This window comes from Sus scrofa, chromosome 1, assembly GCF_054392235.1.
Source record: "Sus scrofa isolate SSC_HxYL_T2T_F1_AM1 chromosome 1, Sscrofa_HxYL_maternal_Yorkshire_Landrace_v2.0, whole genome shotgun sequence".
Taxonomy (NCBI): Eukaryota; Metazoa; Chordata; class Mammalia; order Artiodactyla; family Suidae; genus Sus; species Sus scrofa.
In genome coordinates, this window is record NC_139383.1 from 210,864,411 (window position 1) to 210,876,495 (window position 12,085).

Sequence of the window (12,085 nt, forward strand, 5' to 3'; positions counted from 1 at the left end):
GGAAATTCCAAAGGATTTAGGAACTCTGTTAGTAACTGATAGCAAAATCCGATTTCAGGTATCCTCCACTTTTCGAAAGTTTGCTTTATGTCACTTTGCTTTAATGTATAGTGTACTCTTGCTTTCAAACACACACAAACACACGTGAAAATAGCAATCAGCATTTGTTTTACAGTGAGCCTTTAAAGAAGCAGAGTCACCCTGAGCAGCAAGAGTAATAATGCCAAGCTCCCTCCCCAGGAACTACACTCAGCATTTCATTAATAGCATTGAACTGTACCTGAGAATATGCATTTATCTGCATTTATTTTGTGTACCCTTTAAATGTGTCCTCAGGTAATTTTTTTCTTCACTTTACACCATTTTACACAGGAATGCTCTACTTTTGGATAGTGTGAGATGTTTTCATTTATTTCTTACAGTAATACAAAACCCTTGGGCCAAAAGTGGTGCATATAACAGCTGCTTATATTTCTTTGATTAGAACCCAGTGATATGGCCAAACCCAACTGCAAAGGAATATTGGAATTTTAGCTTATCTGTGAATTTCAGAAGAAAAGAAATTGTATCTTTTGGAACAACAGCTTGTATCTTCTGCCAAACTAACAACAGGTTAAAGAAAAAATCTCTTTTACTTCAATATCTGAAATACCAGTCAACTATTTATATAATTCAAAGTTAAAATTAATTTATGATCATTAATTATTAGGAAAATATAGTAGGGTAAAAGTAAGTGTTCTTCATTATACTCAAATTTCTGCTTCGATAGCACATGAATAGTAAGTTTAGTTTATATAATTTATGTATTATAGCTTTTTTTTTTTTTTTTTTTTGCTTTTTAGGGCTGCACCTGTGGCATATGGAACTTCCCAATCCGTGCCACCTCTGTGACCTACACCACAGCTCATGTTAATGTCAGATCCCCTACCCACCAAGAGAGGCAAGCGATCGAACCTGCATCCTAGTGGATCCTAGTTGAGTTTCTTAACCACTGAGCCATGAATGGAACTCTTAGCCATGGTTTTTGAATAATGTACATTTGTTAGCTCAAAGTAAAGGCTGTGAATATATGAATTATAGAAATTATTTCTAAAAGTGATAAATTCTTAACTTATAAGTGATTCTTATAAGTCCTTAATTTATGAGTATAAATTCCGTAAATGATTATAAGTTCTTATTTTATTCGTATACATCGTGTATCAGTTATCTGACCCAGGATGTATGTGAATAAAATGTTTGAAATGGCTCTATTGCTGGGTGGCAGAAATTAAAGTCCATTTAAATCAAATGCCAAGCACCACACTTTGGCACAAATCCTTCTTAGGAGGAAGGAGACGCCATTTGACAGCTAAAGGAACATGTTTTAACAATGGCATGTCACTTTGTCAGAGATGTATTTGTAATGACTAAGAAGCAGTTTAATAAGATGATTATATTGAAGGCTAAATATGACAAAAGTATGAAGTACTTTCCTTGTGTCATTCCTCAGAGATACGCAGGTGGCAAATACTATCTCTGTTTTGCAGATTGAAAAATGAAATAGTTTATGCACTCAGAGACATTTTACCAGCATTAGGATTTCTAAACAATTGTAGCATTCACTTTTATGGATATCTAATAGTTATGACATAAGCTTCAGGTTTTTGTAATATGTCTAAACAATAGCCTATTTAGGATCATTGAGGTAATCAAGGTTTCATTCTGTCTTATTTTTCATAATCCTTTATCTTACTTTAGGTACTAAAATAGGGGACAAATTATGTTATACCTGACTCTGTTGAAAGAATCTGTAAGATTTAGAATTTGTCTGTCTTTTAAGACATGAAACTCATTTTTGTCTCCTATGAAATGGAACCCAAAACTGGTACCTGAAATGTTCACCATCTGAGTTTTTTTTAGCAAAATGCAAAATATCCAGGAATTTGACATTTTTTACTTATTATAATGATAGAAAATGAAAAACATATTCTTTAAAGTACCATGTTTTAGCTCTAAGCTATGTTCACCATTAAATACTGCATAATTCTACATACAATTAGTAGAATTCAAAGGAATTTATCAAACTATAATCACAGTGCTTAAAAGTCAAGAGTCAGTAACACATTCTAATAGCAATGATTTTTCCCTCTGTCAATTGATGGGTTGAGGTTTGAGGATCCTACTAGTTTCATTTCTCATCATTTCTCTTGCATTCCTGTTAAGGTTGTTCTACACTTTCTCACCTAACCAAATTTACTTTAACTCATCTACATTTATGAATATTAGCAGCAGTCTCGTAAATTGGAAAGAAAAATAGAATACTTTTTCATAAATACTTGATGATAAGAATATTTGCTATTCTAATCAGAACTCTATGATTCTATCTATAAATTTGCTGAAAGTTAATCGAATTTCTGTGAAACAAAAAGTTACATGAGTAAACAAAATATCATCTTGCTTTTATTAGTATTTCTAGGAGAATGGATAGAAATGAATTGATCAAAAATAATTACTTTCATTTTAGAGATCAACTATAAGTCTACAAAAGTTTAACCAAAAAAGGAAGTGTGTTAATAGCAACTTATGGCAATTTCAAAACAAATTAAATTAACTAAAATCAAATTACATCATCTTTGTTAGCCTTGATATCCTTTCTAAACCAATTAGTAAGCATCTATCTTTACTTAAGAAATTAACCATTTAGTTTTATGGTACTTTGTATTAAATGTATTTTATGAATATGCAGTTTATAAATGACATAATTTTAATAATAAGGTATATGTTGTTTCATATAGAGTGGAAATTTTCAAAATGAAAATTCCTTAATATATATGATAAATACTTAGCCCTCAATATTAGCTTCATCTGCTTAAGACTAGTAATTATCTATTAAATTATTTGCATAAGCAAATGAATCTTTAATACACATAGTCTTCTGAATTCCATAAGTACTTTTTTGTAAGTAATATTTATTTCCTTCCTTTGTCTATTATAATTTACTCTAAGGACTTACTGCAAACTATGTGTGTCCTATTTGGATTCAATTAACAAAATTTATCTCATAGATATTTATTTGTCCTAATTTATAATTTGTGTTGGAATTCTATATCTGTTAAGTATGAAAAACTAGTTGTAGTAACTGATTAATGCCCATATGTTGAGTGATTTAATATTGATTTTAGGTGAATTTGTAAGTTTCTTTACCTTTTGGTATTTTCTATCATCAGTGCAGAAGCTGGCCATCACACATTCCATGAAGAAATTAAAGTCCCTCCCTAAAAAAATACAAAAGCAATAAAATTTGATTTTGTATTTCAATGTTTTATCTTCATTTCATTCCTTGATGGAATCTCTAAACTCATCACCACAATCCACTTATATATATATTTGTCAATCACCTCTTTACCTTCTTTATCCAGAATGAGAACAATCACTCTTCCTTCTAACTATAGCCAGAGATAGCACTAAACTTGATAAAACTGTAGAAGAGTTTGTATGCATACTTCATGGCTCAGTCACAAAGGATGCCTAACATTTAAGGAAGTAAGGGAAAAAGAAGGTAGGGGAAGAGGAAGAAAGGGTAAAAATCTGTATCCTGAAAGTTCTCTTAAGTCAATAAAATCTTTATTAGTAAGTCTTTGGTGGTTCAGCTACCATGATCAAGCATCATCTAAATTCAGTCATATAATCCTAACCCATTCAATGAAACTGGGATCAAGTGTTACCAAAGTCAGGCAAAAACATCTCTTCAAAAGAAAATTACATAGCAATATTCCTCATTAACACAGATTAAAATTTTTCATTAGATAACTGGATGCAAAATATATGTATTAAAAAAAAGGACATAACCTATGACCGAGTGGGCTTCACTTCAGAAATGCAAGGTTGGTTTAACATCCAATATTCAAGTAATCTATACTATATTATTATATGCTATAATATATAAGACAGACCCAGGAAATTATCTCAGTATATGTAGGAAAAGCATTTGACAAAACCCAACTCATTCATGATTTTAAAAACAAAGAAAAGAAACAATAAAACCTTTAACAAACTTGGAAAAGAAGGTAAAATTTCCAATGTGATGCTAGGTTTATCATTAAAAAACCTACAGAAAACATCATACTTAATGGCTTAAAGACAATGTTTTCTTTTTTGTTCTTTTTTTGCTTTTTAGGGTGACAACCATAGCATATGGAAGTTTCTAGGCTAGGGGTCGAATTGGAGCTACAGGTGCTGGCCTACACCACAGACATAGCAATACAGGATCTGAGACATGACTGCAACCTAAACCACAGTTCATGGAAATGCTGGATCCTTAGCCCACTGAGCAAGGCCAGGGATTGAACCCAAACCCTCATGGATCTTAGTTGGGTTTGTTAACCATTGAGCCATGACAGGAACTCCTTTTAATTTTGTTGTTGTTGTTGTTTTTCTTTTTCTTTCTTTTTTGTTTTTTTTTTGGAAGGGGTGTTGTTCTTTGTTTTTTTTTTTTTAATTGTTAGTTGCATAATTTGCAAATATTTTCTCCCATTCAGTAGGCTGTACTTTAATTTTGTTTATGCTTTTAAGGTTAATTAGAGATCATTGTTTATTTTTGTCTTTATTTCCATTACTCAAGGAGACAAATCCAAAAATATATTACCACAATTTATGTCAATGAGTTTTGACATAACTTCCTATGTTTTCCCCAGCCTGGGTTTCTGGCATCAGGAGAAAGAGCTCCCAGAGCATTTGGCCCTGAAGCCTAGCTGGGCTTGAGTGCAGGAGCTTCATTGGACTGGGGAAAAAAAGAGACTCCACTCTTGGGATAAACCTCACAAGGTCTCTTGCACACTGGAACATGGAGCAATAATGACTTCATAAGATCCTGGGCTAGCCTATCTGCTGTTATTGGGGAGGCATAATGGGTGAAGCTTTGGCTCACTGAAGAGAAAAGGACACTGGTGGCAGAGGTACTGGGGAGTGTTCATAGGTGTGACCTCTCCTGAAGGCCCCTACATTATAATCGAGACTGGATTTACCCAAATATCCTGTAGACTCCAATGCTGGGATACCTCACACAAAACAACCAACATGGTGGTAATACAGCCCCAAGTATAAGCATACATAATTCCAAAAGCACTCCTGAACCCACAACCACCTCCAGACACACCCCTTGACACCCCACCATAGGGAAAATACCCAGCTCCACCCACCAGTGGACAGTCACCAGCCCCTCCTGCCAGGAAGGCTGCACACACCTCTAAATCAGCTTCACTCACAAGGAGGAAGACACCAGAAACATGAAAACTAAAAACTGGCAGGTTGCACCACCATGTTTACAAATGCAGATTAGAACTTACCCTGAAACCAGATGGACATTAGCCACTGTGTGATGATGCAGAGTGCTATTATGCAACACATATGATATCCCCTACAGAGGGCCACTTCTCCAATGTTGAGAAATATAACTAAATTTCCACATAATAAAAAATACAAATAGTAGCCTTAGACAAAATGAGATGGCAGAGAAATATGTTACCATCAAAAGAATAAGTAAATTCCCTGAACAACAAAGTGACATGGAGATAGGAAATCCATCTGAGAAAGAGTTCAGAGTAATGGTCATAAGGATGACCCAAGAACTCAGGAAAAGGAGAATGCCAGGGTAAGAAGTTAGAAGAGACCAACAAAGAGTTAAATTATGAAGAACAAAGTTGAAGAATACAATAACTGAAATGAAAAATAAACTAGAAGCAATCAATAACAGAATAAATGAGGCAGAGAATGGATAAGCAAGCAGAAAGATGGAGTGGTGGAAAACATTGCAATGGACCAGAATCAAGAAAAAAAGAATGAAAAGAAATAATGACAGTTTAAGAGGCCTCTGGGACAATGTCAAATGCATCAACATTTACATTATAGGAGTCCCAGAAAGAGAAGAAAGAAGGGGTCTGAGAAAAATTTGAAGAAAAAAATAACAGCTGGGGAAAAAACCTCCCTAACATGAGAAAGGAAACAGCCTGTGGATTCCAGAAGATGTAGAGAGCCCCATATAGGATTACCCAAGAAGAAGCACACTGAGACACACAGTAATCAAATGGACAAAAATTAAAGACAATGAGAAAATATTAAAAGCAACAAGAAAATATTAACAAATAATGCACAAGGAAATCCCTATGAGGTTATCAGCTGATTTTTTTGTCAGAAACTCTGCAGACCGGAACAGAATGGCATGATATATTCAAAATGATGAAAGGGGAAAATCTACAACCAAAAATACTTTACTCATCAAGGCTCTCATTCATATTTGACAGAGAAATCAAAAGCTATACAGATAAGGAAATATTAAAGGAACTCAGTACCAATAAACCAGTTTTACAACAAATGCTAAAGGATTTTTCTCATGTGGAAAAGAAAACCCCACATTGAGAAACAAAAAAAAACTATGAAATGGAAAATCTCAACAGTAAAGGCAAACATGAAGTAAAGTTAGGAAGTCATCCATACAGAAAAATATGATATCTAAACCAGTAATTGTGAAAAGTGTAAAAATGCAAGATATTTGAATGTTCATTTGAAATTAAGAGGTCCACAACACACACATACACACACACACTGCTATATCACAACACACAGTATTAAGCACTATATAATCATGGCCAAGACTATAATATCAAAGCCTCATGGTACCACAAACCAAAAATATATAATAGATACACATGCAAGACAGAAAATGCAATCCAAACACAACTTTAAAGATAGTCATCATGTCAAAAGAGAAGACAACAAAAGAGAGAAAGAAAAAGACCTACCAAATATCCAAAACAATTAACAAAATGGCAATAGGAACATACATAACAAGAATTACCTTAAATTTAAAGAGATTAAATGCTACAACCAAATACACAGACTGGTTGAACAGATAACAATAACAAGACCTGTATATATGTTGTCTACAAGAGATCCACTTCAGATATGGGAAACATTTGGGCCGATAGTGAGAGAAAAGAAAAAGGTATTCCATGTAAATGGAAACCAAAAGAAAGCCAGCATAGAAATACTTGCATCAGACAAAATATATTTGAAAGTAAAGACTGTTGCAAGAGACAAAGTAGGACAGTATACAATGATCAAGAGATTGATGCAAGAATAAGATAAAACAACTGTAAATATGTATGCACCCAACATAGGAGCACCACAGTATATACAGCAAATGTTATCATACATAAAGGAGTATCGACAGCATTAAATTTAAGGGAATTTAATATCTCACTTACATAAATGGGCAGATTATCTAGACAGAAAAACAACAAGGAAATTTAGGCCCTAAATGACACATTAGACAAGATGGATCTAATTAATACTTATAAATCATTCCATTTGAAAGCAGCAGAGTAGGCATTCTTCTCAAGTGCACATGTAACATTATCCATGATAGAGCACATGCTGGGCCAAAAGTAAGCCTCAGGAAATTTTTAAAAATTGAAATCATATAAGGCATCTTTTTCCACTACAATGCTATGAGATTAGAAATTGACTAGAGGAAAAAAATTGCAAATCACACAAACAGATGGAGACTAAACAGTATGCTATGGAACATCCAATGGATCATTGAACAAATCAAAGGGGAAATAAAAAAAATTATCTGGAAACAAATGAAAATGAAAACATGATGATTAAAAACTTGTGGTACACAGAAAACACAATTCTAAGAGGGAAGTTTATAGAAATACAAGCTTACCCTAGGAAATAAGAAAAATCTCATATCAACAACATAAACTTAGACCTAAAGCTACGATATAAAGAACAAACAAAACACAAAGTTCATGGAAGGAAATAAATCATAAAGTTCAGAGCAAAAATGAGTGAATAAGAAAAGAGTACAAAAGTCAATTAAATCTTTGCTTCTTTGGAATAATAAAATTGATAAACCTTTAGCCAGATTTATCAAGGAAAAAAAGGGATAAGGTGCAATTCAAGGAAATTAGAAATTAAAAACAAGAACTTAAAACCAACATCACAGAAATACATAGGAACATAAGATACTACAAAAATATGCCAATAAAAACAGAAAACCAAGAAGTGGAATAATTCTTATAAAGGTGCAAACTCCCAAGACTGAACCAGAAAGAAAGACAAAATAAGAACAGACCATTTATAAGTACTAAAATTGAATCCATGATTTGAAAAAGTCCTAATAAACAAAAGTCCAAGATCAAATGGCTTCAGAGAACGTTTTACAAACATTTAGAGAAGTATTAACACCCATACTTCTGAAATTATTCAAAAAAAAATGCAGAGGAAGGAATACTTGTAAACTCATTCTCTGAGGACACCATCACCCTGATACCCAAACTAGACAAAGATATCACAAAAAAGGAAAACATCCCTGATGAACATAGACAAAATATAATCAAATATCAAATTCAGCAACATTAAAAGGGTCATATACCATGATCAAATGGGATTTATCCCAGGGATGTAAAGATTCTTCAGTATTCACAATACCACAAGAACAAAAGCTATATGATAATTTCAATAGAGAGACAGAGAAAAATCTTTTGATAAAATTGAACATCCAGAAAGTGGGCATAAGGGAAACATACCTCAACATAATAAAGACCATATATAGCAAACTCACAGCAAATATCATACTCAATGGATAAAAGCATTTCCTTTAAGATAAGGAATAAGACTAGGATGCCTACTCTTGCCACTTTCATTCAAAATAATTTTGAAAGACCTAGCCACAGCAGTTAGAGGAGAAAAATAAGTAAAATGGATCCAAATTGGGAAAAAAAGAAGTAAAACTGTCATTGTTTACAGATGAAATGATATATGTAGAAAACCCTAAAGATGCTAGCAGAAAACTACCTTCAATGAATTTGGTTAAAAAAAAAAGGAAATATACACTAATAATAAAATGAGAAAGAGAAATTAAAGAAACAATCACAATTATCATCACATCAAAAAACATAAAATACCTAAGATTAAACCTACCCAAGAAGATACTCTGAAAACTCTAAGACAGTGATGAAAGAAACAGAAGACAATAATGAAAGAGGAAAAGCTCTAATGTGTTCTTGGATTGGAAGAATCAATGCTGTTGAAATGACCACATTACACAAGGAAATCTACAGATTCAATTCAATTCTGTCAAATGACCAATGGCATTTTGTTATTTTATGGAACTAGAAAAAATTTTATAAAAGAACATAAAATAACCCAAATAGCCTAAATAATTTTGAGAAAGAAGTGTAGCTGGGAGATCCTACTGTCGCTCAGAGGGTCAAGAACCTGACTTAGTGTCCATGAGGGTGTGGATTTGATCCCTGGCCTCACTCAGTGGGTTAAGGATTAGTGTTGCTGCAAGCTGCAGTGTAGGTTGCAGTATAGCTTGGATCTGACATTACCGTGGTTGTGGAACAGGTCTGCAGGGGTAGCTCTGATTTGACCCCATAGTCCAGGAACCTCCATATGCAGCAGCTGTAGGCAAAAAAAGAAAAACAAACAAAAAAATGGAGCTGGAGGAATAAAGTTCCATGACTTCAGACTATACCACAATGCTACAGTCATTAAAACAGTATTGAACTGGCACAAAAAGGCTTTTAAATATGATTAGGTCTCATGTTTATTTTTATTTATTTTGTCTTAGGAGACAGAGCCAAAAAATATTGCTATGATTTATCTCAAAGAGTGTCCTACATTTTTTTCTAGGAGTTTTATAGTTTCAGGTCTTAATAAGTCTTTAATCCATTTTGATTTCAGATTTTTTAACACAGTGTTAAGGAATTTTCTAATTCTGTTTTTTGACCCATAGCTTTCTTAACACCATATATTGAAGAGATTGTCTCTTCTCCATTGTAAATACTTGCATTCTTTTTCATAGATTAGTTGATGACACTGCATAGGTTTATGCCTGGGATCTCCATTCTGTTTCATTAATCTGTGTCTGTTTTTGTGCCAGTACCATGCTCTTTTAATTTCTGTAGTTTTGTAGAATAGTCTGAAGTCTGAGCAAGTGACACCTCCAAGCTATATTATTTTTTTAAAATAGACTTCTTTGGCAATTTGTGGTCTTCTAGGATCCATATTAATTTCTGTGTTATTTGTTCTAGTTCTGTGGAAAATGTCATTGGTAATTTGATAATTATTGTATTAATTCTGCCCATTGCTTTGCATAATATGACCATTTTAACAATATTAATTCTTCTAATACAAGAGCATTGGATAGCTTTCCATTTCTTTGTATCATATTCAATTTCCTTCATCATTTTTTTTTGCTAGTTTTCAGAGTATAGGTATTTTGCCTCCTCAGCTAAGTTTATTCCTAGGTTATTTTTTGGATGAAATTTTATTTTTAACTTTTTTATGTTTTAAGGACTGTACCTGTGGCATATGGAAATTCCTGGGCTATGGGGTTGAAATGGAGCTTCAGCTGCCAGCCTGCCCCTTAACTATAGCAATGCCATATCTGAGCTGTGCTGGCAACCTACACCACATGGCAACACCAGATCATTAACCAATTAAGCAAGGCCAGGGATCAAATCTGCATCCACAAAGATACTTAACTTGCTGGGCCACAACAGAAATTCTAATGCAATTTTAAACAATTTTTTTTTACATTCCCTTTCTGATAGTTTATTATTAGTGTACAACAAAGCAACAGCTTTCCGTATATTAACATTTTATCCTGCAACTTTACTGAAGTCATTTATTCTAATAGTTTTGGGGTAGAGGACTTAAGTTTTCTCTTTATAATAAAGCATCATGTCTTCTACACTTAGTGACAATTTTGCCTCTTTCCTTTACCATTTGGATACTGTTTCTTTCTTTTTCTTCTCTGACCACTGTAGCTAAGACTTGCAATACTAATTTAAATCAAATTGATGACGCTAGGCATTCTGGTCTTGTTTCTGAATTTAGTGGAAAGTCTTTTATATTTTCATGGTTTAATGTGATGGTTGGGTATGAGTTTGTTATAAATGGCTTTTAGTGTGATGAGATATGTTCCATCTATACCCATTTTGATGAGATTTAAAATTGTGAAAGTATGTCGAATTTTGTCAAATGCTTTTTACATGTCCATTGAGAAGATCATACGATTTCAAGCCTTTTTTGTTAATATTATATATCATATGGATTTGTGAATGTTGAATAATCCTTTTGTCCCTGGAATAAATACAACTTTGGCATGGTGTATGATCCTTTTACATATTGGATTTGATGTGTTAATATTTTGTTGAGGAGTTTTGCATCTATAGTTAGCAAAGATATTGGCATGTAGTTTACAGTTTTTATAGTGCCTTTGTCTAGTTTTGGAATTAGGGTAATAGTGGCCTTTTAGAATAAATTTCAGGGAGTTCCAATCATGGATCAGTGGTTAATGAACTGACTAGTATCCATGAGGACATGGGTTTCATCACTGGCCTTGCTCAGTGGGTTAAGGATGTGGCATTGCTGTGAGCTGTGGTGCAGGTAACAGATGAGGCTTGGATCCCACATTGCTGTGGCTGTGTCTTTAGGCTGGCATCTACAGCTCCAATATGACCCTTAGTCTGGAGACTCCATATGCCACAGGTGCAGCCCTAAAAAGACCCCCTCCCCCAAAAAAAGAATAAATTTCAAATTGCTATAGCACTTCAATTTTTGAAATGGTTTAGGAAGGATAGGTATTAACATGTTTGGATAGGTTCTTAATAGTTTAGTAGAATTCCCTTATGAAACATATTATCCTGGGCTTTTCTGCTGTTTTTTTTTAAATTACAAATTCAATTTCACTAATAGTGACAAATCTGTTAAAACTATCTGTTTCTTTTTGATTCAGTTCTGGCAGATTGTAAATTTCTAGAACTTTTTCTGTTTCTCCTAACTTGTCCAATTTGTTTGCATATAACTACACACAGTATTCTCTTATGAGAGTATGATTTATTATATCTCTGTGGTATCAGTTATTTCTCCTCTCTCATTTTTTATTTTGTTTATATCAGCACTCTGTTCTTCTTGGTGAGCTTGGAAAAGGTTTATCAATTTTGTCTATCTTTCATAAAAAACCATCTTGGTTTCATTGATTTTTTTCTTTTGTTTTTTTTTTTTTGATTTACTTCCTCTCTGGTATTTA

General features: G+C 33.3%; 1 long non-coding RNA gene across 2 annotated transcripts in view; it reads right to left on the minus strand.

The window, feature by feature from the left end:
• Positions 1-812: 812 nt before the first annotated feature.
• LOC146406980 (uncharacterized) overlaps positions 813-12,085 on the minus strand; it is a 391,187-nt gene continuing 379,914 nt past the window's right edge. For both annotated transcript variants that reach the window (XR_014820692.1, XR_014820693.1), the window contains one exon: positions 813-3,254. This is a non-coding gene — a long non-coding RNA (uncharacterized LOC146406980). The remainder of the gene's footprint in view (positions 3,255-12,085) is intronic.